At 35.1% G+C, this 14,319-nt stretch overlaps 1 protein-coding gene across 3 annotated transcripts in view; it reads left to right on the forward strand.

The window, feature by feature from the left end:
* Nucleotides 1-6,499: 6,499 nt before the first annotated feature.
* Nucleotides 6,500-14,319, forward strand: part of CDKL5 (cyclin dependent kinase like 5) — a 78,326-nt gene continuing 70,506 nt past the window's right edge. Inside the window, exon 1 of one of the 3 annotated variants that reach the window (XM_087726346.1) lies at nt 6,500-6,674. The gene's annotated coding sequence lies outside the window, so the exon portion shown is untranslated. Of the gene's footprint in view, nt 6,675-6,977; nt 7,114-14,319 lie in introns of those variants that run through there. The other 2 variants (XM_087726348.1, XM_087726347.1) reach the window with 2 other exon arrangements.

Genomic DNA, 14,319 nt, shown 5'->3' on the forward strand with positions numbered 1-14,319 from the left:
AAGCTAGCTTGTAAATACTACAGTCAAGTTAAAGAAAAATAGTGTAAACCTAAGTTCTGAATTTTGTCAAGCTAAAAGTCTGTTTTTATAGCCAAATGTTTCTTGCTATTTTACAATATAAAATAAGTTTGCCTATTTTAATGGAACTTAATTGTAGCTAACCTGGTACATTTTATAAATAAGACTTAAATGAAACAAATAAAGGTCAATATAATCTAAACCATGATTTTAAAATGATGCATAATTATAAATTTTTAGAAAAAAAATTAGGTTAAGAATTCCAACATTAAAAACTCATGAAAATTGTAGTGACTTGTATGTTCCGTAAATTTGAGAAAATTAGCAAATATTGATATCAAATTTCCTCCAAGTAGAGGGTAGAGTAGAATGGAGTAGAATGGGCAAAGAATAAGCCATCCACTTTTCATTAGGCTTTATCGCAAACAGCATCAAATTTAAATTTTTTAAATTGAAATTCAATTTCACTACTTTCTTGGTACCTTATTTTGTTTCACCATGTCATTATTTTTAACTTTGGTTAGGAGCCTCTCTAGTTCTATAATTAAATATTTTCATTTCTATTTAGCTACAGATTGAAATTTTGATTGATCTTTTTAGTCAACATAATAAAAAATTGTTGTTTTCACAACAAAGTAAAATTATAAATGTTCACTGTGAAGGTAAATCTTCAATTTATATGTTACAAAAGTTTGGTATTATAAAGAGCAAGACATAATTATTTATCATTGCCCCCAAAATGCCTTATCTGTCCATTCTTTAGGTTGAAGGTTCTGAAAAAAAATGGAAAAAAGTCACCCAATAATATTTCACAATGAATCCTGCTTTGGGTTTTAATGTTCTTATTCCCTAAGGCATTTATTTATTTTATTTATTTGTTAAATTTATTTGCTACCAATCATGCCTTGGGATTATGATAAGAAAAAATTAACTGAATTCATATTGTTAGTGGCCAGATTTACCATTTTAAAACAATAGAGAACTAAAATACTTTTTTTTATTGAATCACTTATGAAAAGTTTCTACAACCAAAAAATTAACACAAGAAGGATAGTAAAACAATTTTAAAATGACTAGACATTTGTGTGTCCACATAAAGACATAACATATGCAACATGTTCACATCACCATGGCAATGCTGTAATGATCATAAGTATAAGGATTGGTTAGAAGTCACTTTTTTCAGCATCGTCATAAGTCACATGAATGGCCATAAGTCAAAGACTACTGTATTATTATTATTATTATTACCTTTAACAATATTCACTTTTAATTGAACGCTATATTCTTTGTAAGTTAGGTACTCTGTACCACAGAATATAAAAGCAGCACTTTTTTCCCTTTTATGTTAAGGAACTGAAATCCTTATATGCATATGAAATTCACTCACAACAAGAATGAATAATGAATAGTTTAGAAATGTTCTATGCAAAGTCCTGCTGTTTTAATTCAGATAATGCTTCCATAGATTTCATGCATTAAAGAATAATTTTACAAGACACAATAACTATTTTCCTTAAAACACTGTATCTTTCACACCCATGCTAAATAAGGTGCCTAAATAGAGTTATTTGATTAAAATGATTTCATATTATTTTTCGGGTTTTATGTATGTGTGTGCTATTCTCAGTATGCAAAATTAAAATCCAAAACACTATTTGAGATTGATTAGATAACTAATAAGATACCATGCAAAATACTGAGTATCTCAGTATTTAAGTATCTCAGTATTTAAAGCAGCTAAAGGCATTATGCTGTAAAAACCTGTTTTTACTACTCTTTTGCCTTATGCTTCAGGGAAGAATACTGCCAAAAACACATTCTTGTGGCTGTGCTGTGGTCTAATGTGTTTAGCTAAAGAAAAGTGATAAATCAAGTAGAACATAGAATTTGTTGCTTTCTCTAGTATACGCTGTAGTAGATCTTGTCTGCAATTTCAAAAATATGCAGTTGATACACATTTTTTTGCACACAGGAGTTTCTAGTGTATCATTCTGATTCGTCATTTTGTGCATGTGTACAAATACACATCTAGCCTCCACTCTTGCAATTCCCACTAAACTGACCTTGTATGAGCATCTTTTTCCTGCATGTAATTTCTTCTACACCGTGAACAAGTGTGTAGTGGTTTCCGCAGTAGTGACCCTAAGCAAGAAGAGTTCTCTGACAGCCTGTACTGAGGAACACCTTGGTGGACAGAGTTTGAACTTGACTCCTTGATGGAACATAGCATCAAGTTCAAAAGGCAGATACAGACTGCCTTGCAATCCTGTAAAAACACATACCAGGCTTTGCAAAGCAAGACCAGGCAAAACACCATCCCTTTGCATACATCCAACACAGCAACACTGACTTTTTGCATGTTTGAGGAGGCAGTGAGGATTGGGCCTCCATTGCTTCTTTATTGTATTCTCTATAAAATAATCTCATTTCTGGTTTTTTTGTGATTTGAGGGATTATCTTTCAGGGTTCCCGAGGTCAGCCTACATAAACTCAGTATCTTGTTCATTATGGTTCCACAACCGTATGCTACAAATAATGTCTGCCTTTAGTGTCTTACATCTCTGATAGATACACACACTCCCCTTCTTTCTCTTTCATATAAGGAACTACAATAGGGAACCTGAAGAAACCTAGAAACATTTACTACAATGCATTTATTAGAAGTCTGTTTCTACCTGATGCTTTGGTAACAAGCAACATGTTTGGATTAAGAAAGACTAAACAACAGTAGAAATTGGACCTGATCAGGATAATTGTTCCTAATTGGGTGTGTGTGTGTGTGTGTGTGTTTTGCCTTCTTGATAAAGGAATTGTAATTGGATGCAAATCTATATTTTGTAGTCATACATACTAGAATACATTTGTGTTCACACAGTTGTATATATTTATTGATATATTTATAGTCATTTTTATTCCCTAAAATGCTTGTTTAATTTTTGGCAGTGGTTTGCTCACTGAGCTTGTCAAATGTTTTGTTATCCGACTAGGTAACATCATCAGTGGGACTTCAGTGGAAGTGTCTTGCCGATAGTGGTGGGTTCTGGATCCTGTTGCAACCGATACAGTTGCAACGGGGCCCGGCGTCCACCACATGAACGTGTGCAATGCATGCACGCAGCACGCGCATGAGTCTTTACCTCCTGCGATACCTCCGCGATATCATTACTGAGCTGATATACAACTGAGTTATGGATGTTAGCCCATTACTGATTTCAAACAGAACATCAAGTGTGCATGTCTTATCTCCTGAAGCTGAAGGATTTTAACTTAATCACAGATGGAGATAATGATCATTGTTCTTCAATTTCATTTGGAAACTGGCTTCCTTTTTTTCAATCACAGAAGAAATAGATTCAAACAGCTATATCAGCAGTGTGGGAGGGGGCATCAGGGTTTTAGAAATGCTTAGGTGGGCCCAAAAAAGGTTAGGAACCACTGATGATCTATCCTTTTCTATTTATAACAATTTAACTATAATGTATGCTGCCTTATAGTGAAAATAATTTGGTCTCTTTCAACTTGATATTATCTTTTAAGATGTGCGACCACATAAAAATACTGTGGTATAGTCTCAAGATGTGTATAACAAAATTATTATATAGCACTAGCAATTTTATAGTCAACATAGGATTGACATCTTCATTGAGCCATCTACTGTGACTCCAAGATCCCTTTCCTGATCAATCACTGTCAGTTTATATCCCATTAATATATTACAGGTTGTCCTTGACAGACAACTGCAATTGTGACCAAAATTTCCATCGCTAAGCAATGCAATTATAAAGTGCTACATCACTTAGCAATGGCAATCTTTGCAGTTCCAGTTGCATGAACAATCCCATCGATCTGCAGAATCCTTAAGCCATTCTCATAGTTTGGTGAAACTGATTTCAATTAGGTCATTAGAATGGAATCTTGACAGTCCTCTTAGACTTGCAGCTCTTGCTTGAAGAGCAGGTGGCAGTTGGAGCTAGAAAGCCTTTGCATTCCTTTGGGTAGCGTGCCATTTGCACCAATTTTTGGATTGGGAGGCCCTGCTTACAGTATCTCATGCCTTTGTAACCTCTTGTTTAAACTACTGTAATGCACCCACATGGGGTTGTCCCTGAAGAACTTTCAGAAACTTCAAATGCTGCCAGATATACTGCACACATAGCACCACTTCTCTGTAGCTGCATTTGTTACTGGTGTGTTTCTGGGTACAATTCAAGATAATGGTTGGTTATCATCTTTAAACTACTACATGACTACTGCATGTTACCTGAGAGATTGCCTTTTTCCAAGAATCTCTACTCATCTAGTGAAATGGGCATATTGCAGATCCCATCAGCTAAATAGTGCCAGCTGGCAGGGACTAGAAGATGGGCTTTTTTTGCATTGATCTTTCCATCATCAATAAAACTTATTGTTCTGTTGCACAAAGTTCTGATTATTAGCCATTTACCAGTTTTAACAATATGTACTAGCTTGATTTTTTTTAATGAATTGTATGATTTTAAGTTACATAATTTAAAAAAGCATTTGTCCCTAATTTTTCCAAAAAATGCTTTGTATAATTTGTTATAATTTTATAGTTATTATAAATTTTGTATAATTTGTTAAACACTACAAGCATCAACATAACCCCAGATTGCCTTGATCTTTGTGACATTCACACATTTAAGCAGAGAAGTAAACTTGCATGTGAATTATACCAAGATCTTAAGGAAATAAGCCTTCTGCTGAAGTTTTTGCCAACTCCATTTTCTAAATATAAACAATTGTAACAAACAAATATAAGTAATAAGTAGTAATAAGTAATAATTTGGATTTTGTAGCATACTGCAGAATGATCATTTGGGCAGGTGTTTTTCTGCTAAATCTATGAATAAGTATAATCATTTTGTAGCTCTCAAAGAATAAGGTAATGTTTATTTGAATGCTCATTTTTTATTTTAAACTGAAGGAGCTGAACAAGAGCATTTGACAAAGACAAAAGTTGAAGTCATGGAAAGCTCTGGTTTAACTGGGTTTGTGGAGTTAGCTACCATTAGTTGTTTTTACACATTAAACCAAAATATCCGTAATAGTTTACAAGCCACAACAGTTAAATTCTAACACTAAATGAACAATATTATTTAATACAACATATAACTGCATCTTCAGTTCCGACAAGGCCTTCTAGGATATGCTAAAGCATCTCCCTCCTAATGTAGTAGCTCTTTTGCTACATTATTAATATAATGGCTTTCTTTGAAGAGAGATGATCTTTGAGGGACATACTATTATCTTAATATGAGGAAATGTGAAATTGCTGAGGTATTAACTATGTAACTTGTTCCTAAAACTGTCTAGTTACTGAAAAATGGCCTGAGAACACCAACACTATTGTAGGCTACTTGAGTAAATAAATGAAAATAATTATTGTTTCTTGTTCCAAAAGAATTATCAAGGACAAACCCAGGCATATACAACAAAGGTAACATTTTTTTTCTGTTCGGAATTTCACATTTCACCTTTAAATGAGGTACCAGGGATATGCCGACCTTGAGCAAAATCTAAATTTCATTCCCTTTACCTTAAAACTAAAATTCAATATATTTCAAATTCCAGTCTACAGCACTAATATATATTTAATAACCTTCTCCCTCAACATCACATTGGAGGTCTTTGAACACATCATTTAAAAAAAAAATCCCCAGAGGCTGAATGCAGCGTTGGGTGTGGCTAGTTTAACTGTCTCATTCATGGCCTAGGGATGAGATAAATTATACCTCATGATGATGCAGAAAGTAAATGTTTTCAATCTGTGCCATATTTAGTTAATGCAGAGACATAAGCCTTTCTAATTTTGACTGTAATCCTTCAGAGCACGAACACACATAAAAGAAAAATATATCGTGCTTTGCAACTCGTACTGAAATTATATCCGTATCTCTAATCAGCTATTTCTCATATAAATGACTAGGCTACAATCTTATTAGTCTATACCCTTCGTCTCCGCCCCTATTATAGCTGCTGCTTCGTCATGACAGCAGCCATCACCAATAGTGCAAGTGACAAATCCCTTATGCCTGAGGATCCACTAACACTTCGCCATCAGCACCAGGTACAACTTCCCAGTGATTATTTTCTGCCATTATCCTTCCCAAAACCCTCCCCTTCCAGCCGCAGCTGCCAAACCCGTTTCTCCCGACGGCTCCTTTCGGCGTTTGGGAGCCGTAAAGCCAACCGAGCCCGCGTATGCAGTGCAGTGGGCGGGCCTAAATCCGCGTACAAGCGGGAGGACGGGAAGGATGGAGAAGTGGGGGCGCTGCTAATGCCCGCCCATCTTCGGCCCACCATGCCGCAGGGGAAATGCATGTTCCTATTGGCTCTCTTTTGACAAAGGCGTGGCCTCTTCTTCCCTGCGCTTGTTTCCAATTGGCGACGGCTCGTGTCAATGACCAAAAAAACAACAACCAAACAACAAGTTACCCAACTCAGCAACACCTCCCTCAAAGATTTGCAAGAGGCAGCGAGTCTGAGGAGCGGAGAATCTGAGGAGGCGAGAGCGGGAGGGAGGGAGACGCTGGTGGGATTGTCGCGGGCGGACAACGAAATCAGCAGCGGCGGCAGGAGGAGCAGCGGCGGCAGCCGTGACTGAAGCGCATCGCGGATCGGTAGCAGGTCCGGTGAGTCGCTATAATCTGGATACGGGGGCGTTGACTTGCTCCCGCCTGTCGGCCACCCTCCTGTCATTGCACTCTCCCTCCAGCCTCGCCCCTTTGCTGTCATCCTTTCCCCCTCCTCCACCCACTTCCCTTAACCGCCCCTTTTAAATCCCACCCACACCCACCGCCCACCACCCTCGTACCGAGGCTGTCGCCCTTGAAGATGCCGCCTACTTCTTTGATGCGGTTCCCCCCGCGCCTCACACACGCATGCTCCCATCTGCCAGCCGCGGCTGTTGCTTTCCCCTCGACTTGGTGCCTCGAACCCGCTTAGCGACCCCCCCAGGTTCGCCTTCTTTTTCCACAAGGATTTTCCTCAAGTCTTTGCTTCGGGGGGTTTCTCCCCACGGTTATCACAGCCCATCTTCCCGCCCCCTCCCAGCAAGAGTCCGCAACATAGGTGAGTGCCAGAGCTGACCATATCTTGCATCCCTGAATAAATGGTCCTGAGAATTTTAAGAAGTGACCGGGTTCCCGTTGCAATGAATCTCTTCTGACTGCCAGCCTGCTTGACATTGTCCTGGCTTCAGATTAAGAATCTAACTCAAACAGCTTTTCTTCCTTCTCAGCTGCTGGTCGCTTATTTGTATTCTTATGGTATGTCATATGTGTCTTCTGTCTGAGATGCTGTGCGGTTCAAATCCTGCCTCCTACCATGAGTTAGGAATGAGTAATTTTATGGATTTAGAGATCCAGCAGACATTTAAAAAATGTGTTTCATTGCCTATAGTGTTCATTAAAACTGTAATCTGGGCTGCAAGATGTACATCAAATTTATTTTCTGTCCTATTTTCTCTTATTAGCTATAGATTCTTGCAAGATGTAAGACTAAAAAAATCTCTGGGAATATTTATCCATGAAATAAAATTTTCATTTACTAGCTTCTTCTTCCTCTTCCTCAGTGAAAGAAATGATATAGACAGCTTTAGATCACTGACAGCTAATGTGATGGCAAAATCCTGGAAGCACCCTGGGGTGAAGTTTGGGTTTTCTTTAGAAAGATAGGTTTGGGGATTCCCCTCAGGATGCCATCACTTGATTTTGTTCTGAAGTGCAGCCTTCATGACTATCACATTGTAGTCCATTAATACTTTTAAAATAAAGTATCTGTTTATTAGTTGTGCTATTACAATTTAATTTTCCATCACCTATACTGCTATTTCTTCTGAAAGTGGCTGAATTTTACAGTACATATCTGGTCTTGGACTATATATTACTAATTTGCTATACTGACTTAGTTAAAAGAATCCCTACTGTCATGTAAGCATTCTCAACCTATGCAATCACATCTAATATTACAATCAATTATTTATTTATTTATTTATTTTAAAAAGTATTTTAAAGAAAGTTTTTAATTACTTGACAGGTAGTGCAATTAAATCTGAAGGTAATGAAGTAGAAAAAAAATTGAATATTAATTTTCAAATTTTCTTCCTTGGCCTCTCACGCCAAATATCTCAGGGCATATTTTTTAAAAATCTGTATACAATATTTGAGTACAATACACACACGTAGCTGTTGGCTAATGTTTGCCACCAAATGAGGCAGTTGAAATAAAATCAGTGTGTTATATAAGGTCTATGGAGAAGAAGAAAATATAGTCAATGCAATCTACTTGTTTTTTCTTACCTTCTATCTCCTACTTTCTTTCATTAGAAAACTAGAAAATGGAGCCAATTTTTAAATATAGTTTCTCTTAAATGGTTTTATTGTTAAAAGAAGGAAAAGGTAATTTAAACTTATTCCCATGGTTTTGAAAGTAAAACAGTTCTTGGCAGGATTTTGATTTGGAGTCACAGCACTAAGTATATGCCAAACTATCCTAACTTCTACATATATTAAGGAGGTAGCACAATCCTATTTGAACTTAATGGGATTTAAACATGTATAGAATTGCCCAGAAAAAGTGTATAATTAAATTTCTTGTTATTCGAGATATAAATGTCAGTGCACAGTATTATTGCTTTAAAACAGGAAGCTGTATTGAATTATGTTTATAATGATGAAAACCTCTACATGAATCATACCTTCTTCCATATGCCAAACTTGTAATAGAAGTTTTGAAGTTTTCTTATGATGGATATGTTAAAGCATTTTATTTGTAACTTAATTTGATGTTTGATTTATTTGGAACAACTTTTGTATTAATTTTATAGTTAAGATTTTATTTTTATATTAGTATTTATAAAAGTAGAGGTTAATTCTGGGCATTTTTATTCTTTAATAAATTCTCCTTAGTTAGATTATATACAGATTTATGCACTTAAAATGCAAAAGATTTCTTAATAATTACTGTATGTCTTTGAATTAACATTAAGATTTATTAGATTTAAGAAACAAATTTAGCAGAATTCTTTACTCATGTTAAAAACTTTTGTAAACCATTAACAATATGTTGTTGTGTTTCTTATATAGGGATATTAAAATCAGTGCAGTTTTGTTCCTAGTTTTTATTGTTTAGCAAATAAAATATCTTTGTTACACCACACTTAAGTTTTTATGTGCAAACTAATCCTATGGAAAGTACATTCACCCGTTATTCTAATCTGATGGAATTAATTCTAAGAAAGCATCTCTATGATGACAATCAATAGTTAGAAATGTTGTCTGAAAATACAGGTCATCCTAGGAAACTAATTTAACTTTTATGAACTGGCATTATGGGAAAAGTTATGGCACTGAGATATCTTAAGACTTCTCAGTTGATGGTGTTGAAGGCAGAAACTTTGTGTGACCATTACAGTAATTCTTTCTGTTAATGCATGAAAAGAGACTAGATAACTAGAAAAAAATAGGCAGGATGAGAAGGCAAAAAACCTTAAAGTTTTAAAATACAAAACAATCTGGAAATAAAAGTCTGACTATTTTTAATATATCTATCAATTGACTATGAAAGATCTATTAATCATCTTTGACTTTACAACCCTTGACTTAACTAATAATATGGGGCATCTTTTATAATGGTTGAAATCTATTTATTTAATATTCTATTATAATTATAATTATGTATTTAGTTTTTAAGGTCACCTATTTGGCAAGTAACTTTGGATAGCTTATATAGAATACACAGTACAAATAATAGAGCTAGAAGGGAGGAAAACATCTGAGGCACCCCACAGAACAGGGGCCTTGGGTTTGATCTCTCTCAACCAACACTGATTGGAACCACACCAGAGAAAAGAGGACAATTGCTGCAAAACAGTTGCCTCCCACTCCCATCTCTTGAAATTGGTCCAGAAATGTAACATGATTGGTGGCATGAAAACTGCTGATAAATCAAGGATGGTGAGAATGAATGTACTTCTCTCATCCAGGTTTTGTCAAAGATACTTCACAGGTGGGATCAATTCTTTCTCTCTATTCTAACCAGCCCTGATGCCTAAATGAAAAGCTAAATAATTCACTTCCTCCAGAGGTCTTTGATGCTGCAGTTCAACTATCTTTCCCATAACCACTTGGAGGTTGATCAAAAATTATTTAGTATGGTTGACCAACAGTACTAAATAATAGGGGCTGTATTAATAACTTAAATTAATAAATTAATTAATACATTCACTACTGTCTGGGCCCATTCATTGTCATTTCCCTGGAGAACTTGTTAAACTCAGAGAAACATGGATCAACATACATGTGACTACACTACTTCAAAACTTAAAAGGCTGAAACGTCTCCCAAATAATCAAGCCAGTCTATACCTCAGTCAGCTAAGAAGGAGCCTGTATAACTGGAGGATTTGAACAATGTTATTTTTAAATGCCTAAGATGTATTTTAAAATGCAAACCTTAAACAATTTATGAATTGTTAAACTGAGTCCTAGGAAGGCAAAAAGGTATCTTTTCCAGTAGGATTTTTAGGGGGATTTACATGGTATCATATAAAATTTCCATTTTACATCATGTAAAAAACCTACTATACTATGAACCTAAAGAAAAACTTTCAGTTATTTTTGTTTTAAAACATTGTTTAATATTATTCAATAAATGATAATTGGTCTTAATTTTCAGTATCTTTATAAGCTTGCTTTATTGAAAGGCAGAATATTAAAAAACATTGTCCTATTGCTGAATTGGCAACAGAATTTCCCAGATTTACAGTATCTACTTCAGTATATTCATTGTCAATTTGATGGCTAGTTGCTGTGCTTGTCATTAGTTTGGTCTTACATTTAATTTTAGTACCATTTTTCACTGTAGTCCTTGATTTTCATTATTCAAGCTTTCAGATCCTTGGCATTTTCAATTATGGTGGTGTCATCAGTGTAGTGCTGGTTACTGATATTTCTTTCCATTTTAAAAGAACATTCATATTTCAATTCAGCTTTCTCAATATATATTCATCATATAGAATAATTGCAGGAAGAGTTTACAGCCTCTTCTTACTCCTTTGCTGACCTGGAATTGGTCTGTTTCACCATATTTCATCCAAATTATGGCTTTGCATGAATCAGTGAGATATTCTGAGAGTCCCATTTTTCTAAGCACATATCATGCCTTTTCATGCACAAAACAATCAAAGTCCAACAAATGAAGTACAGATGGACTGTGTGTGTGCATGCATACACACACATTCTTTGGCTTTCTCAGTTATCCAGCATTCATCAGCAGTAATGACTATGATTCCTTAGCCTTTTCTAAAACCAATTTGAACATCTGGCATTTCCTTTATATGTACAGAAAATGTTGAATGATTGTAAGCATAATTTACTAGCATATAAGAATATTGTACAATTGTTTTCATACTGTTAAGTCTTCTTTTTTTAGTATTGGTATATAGACCAACCTCTTCCAATCCATTTGCCACTATGTCATTTTTCAGATTGGCTGGCATAAATTAGAACTTTTACATACACTTATGCTTTTCCTTGCCATATTTCTGTAGATATTCTATCAATTTCTGTAGTTTTCTGACTTTGTAATGACCAGAGTTCATCTTTTGGTACCAGAGGTTTTTATAACTAAGGAAAATTTTCTAAACCATCTTAGATGTTGACATTTCTATTGTACAGAATTTCACTACACTACTTGTTTGGTATTGTTTGACATTGTTTGAATTAGTTATTATCTGATCTGTTGTGTCTTTTATTATAATTTGAAATTGGAACCTTATTTTTCTTTAGAATAAAGATCTTTAAGACCTTTAGAAGGTGTTTCTTTTTGTATATGTGTCCGCTTCCATTTTCATTTATATATTCTTTATTGCTTCCATCTTCAGTCTATTTACAGATGTGGTTATAATATTGTCTTTTATCTATTTTATTTTTTGCAAGTTCCTTCCTGAGAGTTTTGTTTTTCTTGGCTTCTTGCCAATTTTTACTGTTTTTCTGGCATCTGATTTCCTTTCTTCTATTCTTGGTCTCTTGTAATCTCTTTTCATATTCATCTTTAACAACTATTTTGGTTTCATTCCAAAATTCTCTGATTCTCTATCAATGAGTTTAAGAACTGTAAAATGGTTCTTGATGTTCTTTTTGAAAATGGCAGATACATGTTTGGAGTTCATGTGTGGTTGCATTTCTTCTTCCACTGTAGCAACTTTGGCATCCGAGTTTCCAATCACAAGCAGCACATCTTTCTTGGATATTTTGTCACTTTCAGATTGACCCTGACCCTAGAGCTAAACAATTTTCTCTTCTGCTGCATCAGTGTTCTGAGATAATTTTTGCTAACCAACATATTCAAGAATTTTCATAAAGTTCTATTATTGATTTGTACTGAGGAACTATCCTTGCTTATCCTTGAAAGTGTTCATTACCAATGCACTTCAATTAGGTGATGCCACAATGTCAATGTGTAGTTGATTTACATGTTGAGCTTTCACATATTCATCTTTCTTATGTTTCATGTTTCCACTATGACTTCAGAATTTCTTTCCCTGCTTGACAGCATCTGCAACTGAACATCTTAAAGACATCTAGTAACATCATAAATATCATTAATATTCCAAAAGATCTTGAGTTCTTCCTCAGTAGCATATTGAGTTTCACTTAATATAATTTCCAAAATATATTGTCATCATTTTATATATTTTTCTATATAAGTTTTTCTGTTAAAATATAATCATCTTACCATTGCTTTCTCCCACACAGTATGAAATTACACCTTTACATTGTTCGTAAAAGTGATATTCCATTTTAAGCATGTTCCTATATTGCTGTTGACCAATATAGGTGTCTGCTTGCTTTTAGTTGGGTAACGATGATCATGTTTACACTATTGGTGACTCTAATTATATTATATATTCTTGACACACATTCCCGAAAATCTTTCCTAGGAATAGGACAATCATTACTCCAATGACAAAGCACAGTAGGACTTGAGAGAGGAGCAAAAGATTGTAGTTTTCAATGTTTCAGAACCTGGAGAGAAGTATTGGGGAGAAGTTGAGATTATATTCATTTATTAGGGTGCATTCAGTAATGAGAAATGAAAAATCCTGCATTTTAGCAGGAAAAACCAAATGTGCGGGTATAGAAAAGGTGGAACTTGGCTTAACTTCAGTAACTTTGAAGGGATCTATGTATCCTAGTGGACAACCACTTAAGTATGAGCCAGCAGTGTGCTGCAGCTGCCAAAAAAGCAATGCAATCCTAGGCTGCATCAACAGAGGAAGGGATAGTATCAAGATCAGAAGACGTGATAGTACTGCTTTATATTGCATTAGTAAGGCCATACTTGGAATGCCACAATATAAACATGCTAAGACCCTAGAAAGAAAAGAGCAATAAAGATTATCATCAGTCTAGACACTAAACTGTATGATGAATTATTAAGGGAACTAGGTATGTCTGGCCTAACAAAGAGAAGCATTAGTGTGACATGATAGCTGTCTTCCAGTACTTGAGGGGCAGTTACAGGGAGAAGGGAGTTGACTTATTCTCCAAAGCTTCTGAGGGCAGGATAAGAAGCAATGGAAGGAAGTTTGTTAAAGAGAGATCCAATCTAGAGCTATGAAGAAATGTCCTGACAGTGAGAACAATTAATCAATAAAACAGCATGTCTCTGGGACTTATGAGTGCTCCATCACTAGAGATTGGACAGCCATTTGTCTAGTATTAATAAGGTCTCCTGCCTTGGCCAGGGTGTTGGACTAGAAGACCTCCAAGGTCTCTTCCAACCCTATGATTCTACTTCTGTAGTCACTTCCCTTTTAGCATTGAACCTACAACAGTTTAGGGATTGTAGCTATTGTGTTATCAGACCATGTATAATTGACCGTGGGTTTTATTATAGATTTTAGTTGTTATTTATTATTTTATACTAGAAGTTTTAAGTGTATATATATTGAATGCTTTTATTTGTTTTGGTCGCTGGTCTAAGACTGTAATAATAAATTGTTGTTGTTGTTGTTCTCAAGAGTATTATCCACAAATCAAATCACACATTTTTGGAAACTCATGAAGTCCTGTGACTTGTAAAAGGATTTTAATTTTAATCTATCTGAACAATTTATTAAAATTGTTTCACATAACTTAATATGAAAATAAGCTTGCCATACTACTTCAATCTTATTTATTTTGTGATGTTATCTCGCTATATAATTTTTGCCATGTAATCCTGACAGGACTAAAAAAAAAACCAGACCCAGGAAATTGCAATTAGCCTAACA

Source organism: Thamnophis sirtalis, unplaced genomic scaffold (assembly GCF_051295495.1).
Source record: "Thamnophis sirtalis isolate CommonGarterSnake01/CBP01778 unplaced genomic scaffold, rThaSir2_p1.2 scaffold_12, whole genome shotgun sequence".
NCBI lineage: Eukaryota > Metazoa > Chordata > Lepidosauria > Squamata > Natricidae > Thamnophis > Thamnophis sirtalis.